Here is a 4,953-nt window from a genome sequence, read left to right on the forward strand (position 1 = left end):
CATATGCATGAGGACATATGCATGAGGACATATGCATGAGGACATATGCATGAGGACATATGCATGAGGACATATGCATGAGGACATATGCATGAGGACATATGCATGAGGACATGCATGAGGACATACACTGAACAAAAATATGAATGCAACATGTAAAGTGTTGGTCCCATGTTTCAAGAGCTGAAATAAAAGATCCCAGAAATGTTCCATATGCACAAAAAGCTTATTTCTCTCAAATTTTGGGCACAAATGTGGTTACATCCCTGTTCATGAGCATTTCTCCTTTGACAAGATAAACCATCCACCTGACAGGTGTGGCATATCAAGAAGCTGATTAAACAGCATGACCATTACACAGGTGCACCTTGTGCTGGGGACAATAAAAGGCCACTCTAAAATGAGCATTTGTGTCACACGACACAATGCCACAGATGTCTCAAATTGAGGGAGCGTGCAATTGGCATGCTGACTGCAGGAATGTCCACCAGAGCTGTTGCCAGAGAATCTAATGTTAATTTTTCTACCAAAATGAATGCACAGAGATACCGTGATGAGATCCTGAGGCCCATTGTTGTGCCATTCATCCGCATCCGCCTGCATACTCACCAGACATGTCCCCCATTAAGCATGTTTGGGGTGCTCTGGATCAACGTGTACGACATTATGTTCCACAGGAAACAATCAACAGCCTGATCAACTCTATGCAAAGGAGATGTGACACGCTACATGAGGCAAATGGTGGTCACACTGGTTTTCTGAACCATGCCCCTACCTTTATTTTTTTTAATGGTATCTGACCAACAGATGTATCTGTATTCCCAGTCATGTAAAATCCATAAATTAGGGACTCATTCATTCATTTCACATGGACTTATTTCCTTATATGAACTATAACTCAGAAAAATCTTTGAATTAATGCTGCGTTTACATTTTTGTTCAGTATACATACAAACAGTGCATTCGGAAAGTATTCAGAACCCTTGACTTTTTCCAAATGTTACTTTACAGCCAAATTCTAAAGATTCTACACACAATACCCCACAATGACAAAGCGAAAATAGGTTTGTAGAAATGTTTGCTAATTGATTAAAAATAAAAAACAGAAATACCTTATTTCAAGTGTCAGTCAAAAGTTTGAACACACCTACTAATTCAAGGGTTTTTCTTTATTTTCACTATTTTTTTTTTTGCGACTGCACTTGAAGAAATGTTCAAAGTTCTTGAAATTCATGATTTACTGACCTTCATGTCTTAAAAGTAATGATGGACTGTCATTTCTCTTTGCTTATTTGAGCTGTTCTTGGCATAATATGGAGTTGGTCTTTTACCAAATTCTGTATGCCACCCCTACCTTGTCACAGCACAACTGATTGGCTCAAACGCATTAACTTCTTTGGGACTGGGGGGCAGTATTGAGTAGCTTGGATGAATAAGGTGCCCAGAGTAAACTGCCTGCTACTCAGGCCCAAAAGCTACAATATGCATATTAGTAGATTTGGATAGAAAACACTCTGAAGTTTCTAAAACTGTTTGAATTATGTCTGTGAGAATAACAGAACGGCAGGCATATGGCAGGCAAAAACCTGAGCAGAAATCCAACCAGGAAGTGGGAAATCTGAGGTTTGTAGTTTTTCAAGTCATTGCCTATCCAATATACAGTGTCTATGGGGTCATATTGCACTTCCTAAGGCTTCAACTAGATGTCAGCAGTCTTTAGAACCTTGTTTCAGGCTTCTACTGTGAAGGGGGAGAGAATAAGAGCTGTTTGAGTCAGAAGTCTGGCAGAATGCCATGAGCACAGTAAGGCACGCGACCGTGAGAGCTAGCTGCGTTCCTTTTCATTTCTAAAGACAAAGGAATTGTCCGGTTGAAACATTATTGAAGATTTATGTTAAAAACATCCTAAAGATTGATTCTATACATTGTTTGACATGTTTCTACAAACTGTGATATAACTTTTTTGACTTGTCTGAACTAAGTGATCGCGCATTGAGCATTTGGATTACTGGGCTAAACGCGTGAACAAATTAATGATGGATGATAAATGATGGACTTTATCAAACAAAACAAACATTTATTGTGGAACTGGGATTCCTGGGAGTGCATTCCGATGAAGATCAAAGGTACGTGAATATTTATAACGCTATTTCTGAGTTTTGTGACACCTCTCCTTCTTTGGAAAATGGCTGTATGTTTTTCTGTGACTTGGCGCTGACCTAACATAATCACAAGGTGTGCTTTTGCTGTATAGCCTTTTTGAAATCAGACACAGTGGCTGGATTAACGAGAAGTTTATCTTTAAAATGGTGGATAATACTTGTATGTTTGAGGAATTTTAATTATGAGATTTCTGTTGTTTTGAATTTGGCGCCCTGCAATTTCACTGACTGTTGCTAGCGTCCCACATATCCCAGAGAAGTTTTAAAGAAAGAAATTCCACAAATTCACTTTTAACAAGGCACACCTTTTAATTGAAATGCATTCCAGGTGAATACCTCATGAAGCTGGTTGAGAGAATGCCAAGAGTGTGCAAAGCTGTCATTTAGGCAAAGGGTGGCAACTTTGAAGAATCTCAAATATAAAATAGATTTTGATTTGTTTAACACTATTTTGGTTACTACATGATTCCATGTGTGTTATTTCATAGTTTTGATGTCTTCACTATTATTCTACAATGTATAAAAGAGTAAAAATAAAGAAAAACCTTTCAAATGAGCTGGTGTCCAAACTTCTGACTGGTACTGTAAGTATTCAGACCCTTTGCAATGAGACTCAAATCGAGCTCAGGTGCATCCTGTTTCCATTGATCATCCTTGAGATGTTTCTACAACTTGATTGGAGTCTACCTGTGGTAAATTAAATTGATCAGACATGATTTGGAAAGGCACACACCTGTCTATATAAGGTCCCACAGTTGACCGTGCATGTCAGAGCAAAACCGAGCCAGTCCGGATAATATCTATGAGGGTGCCCATGTTTATGGATTTAGGGTTGTACCTGGTGGGTTCCTTGTGAGATTGAGGGCATCTAGCTTAGATTGTAGGACTGCCGGGGTGTTAAGCATATCCCAGTTTAGGTCACCAAGCAGAACGAACTCTGAAGATATATGGGGGCAATCAATTCACATATGGTGTCCAGGGCACAGCTGGGAGTGGGGGTCTATAACAGGCGGCAACAATGAGAGACTTATTTCTGGAGAGATTCATTTTTAAAATTAGAAGCCCGAACTGTTTGGGCATAGACCTTGAATGTATGACAGAACTTTGCAGGCTAACTCCTCCACCTTTGGCAGTTCTATCTTGATGGAAAATGTTGTAGTTGGGGATGGAAATCTCAGAATTTTTGGTGGCCTTCCTAAGCCAGGGTTCAGACACAGCAAGGACATCAGGGTTGGTGGAGTGTGCGAAAGCAGTGAGTAAAACAAACTTAGGGAGGAGGCTTCTGATGTTAACATGCATGGAACCAAGGCTTTTACGGTTACAGAAGTCAACAAGTGAGAGCGCAGGGCCTGGGTTAACCTCCACATCCCCGAGGAACAGAGTAGGATGAGGGTATGGTTGAAGCCTATCAAAACTGGTCGTTTTGTGCGTTGGGGACAAAGAATAAAAGGAGCAGATTTATGGGTGTGGTAGGATAGATTCAGGGCATAATGTAGAGACAGGGGTATGGTAGGGTGTGTTGTGATGTGATGGTCATTAGTGAGAGGTGGTTAAGGAGAGTGTTTTGAATTCTGATAACCTTACTGGTTATAAGCTTTTTTGGCAAGACAGATCTTCTAAAAGGTGGGGGAGTGGCAAACTTTACCAAGAATCACCTTCAGTGCTCAGTTGTCTCCACCAAGTCTGTCCCCAAACAATTTGATTTGCTGGTTGTAAGTATTAAACTTTCAAATAGCTCTTTGATGACTGTTGCTGGGTGCTATCGTCCTCCATCAGCACTGGCCTGTACCCTACCTGCCCTAAGTTCTCTCCTGGCCCCATTCAGACACTAAGTCTGAATTTGTCCTGATAGGTGACCTAAACTGGGACATGCTTAAACCACCTGACTAAATCCTAAAGCAATGGGACTCCCTAAATCTTTCTCAGATTACTAATCTCACAAGGTATGAAGCCAAACACCCAGAAAAGGCTACTCTTCTTGATGTTATCCTCACAAATAATCCTGATAGGTATCAGTCTGGTGTTTTCTGTAATGACCTTAGTGATCACTGTTTTATAGCCTGTGTTCGTAATGGATGCTCAGTGACATGACCTGTCCTGATTTGTCATAGACGCTTGCTAAAAAACTTTAATTAGCAAGCCTTCCTTCATGAACTGGCCTCTGTAAAATGGTATAGAATCAGCTTGATCCCCTCAGTCAAAGACGCTTGGACCTTCTTTTTTTATATTTTCAGTGGTACAAATACGCCCCCATAAAGAAAATGAGATGTTCTCTCTCTGTGGGTTTAACCCCAAGAAGTTCTGGAAAACGGTTAAAGACCTGGAGAATAAACACTCCTCCTCGCAGCTTCCCATGTCCCCTAAAGTTGATGATGTGGTTGTTACTGACAAGAAGCACATGGCTGAGCTCTTTAATCACCACTTCATTAAGTCAGGATTCCTATTTGACTCAGCCATGCCTCCTTGCCCGTCCAACATTTCCTCATCCGATGCTTCTCCCTCTTTTTTCCCCTGCCCTGCAACAATGTTTCTCCCTGCAGGCAGTCACTGAGTCCGAGTTGCTAAAGGAGCCCCTGAAACTTGACCGTCTGCGTTATGTAGTGCATAACAGCAGCCCTTAGCTGTAGTATATTGGCAGGAAGAGACATTAAAGGTGATTGGATTAGCAAACTAGAAAGGATGTGTTGAGAAAGATAGCTCTGCAGATTTCTAGTATATCAACATGGCCTATAGTAAAGCCAAGAACAGACTGTGCACTGCACAATGTAGCTACTAATCACAAAACCAATAG

This window comes from Oncorhynchus tshawytscha, linkage group LG32 (genome assembly GCF_018296145.1).
Source record: "Oncorhynchus tshawytscha isolate Ot180627B linkage group LG32, Otsh_v2.0, whole genome shotgun sequence".
NCBI classification, from domain to species: Eukaryota; Metazoa; Chordata; class Actinopteri; order Salmoniformes; family Salmonidae; genus Oncorhynchus; species Oncorhynchus tshawytscha.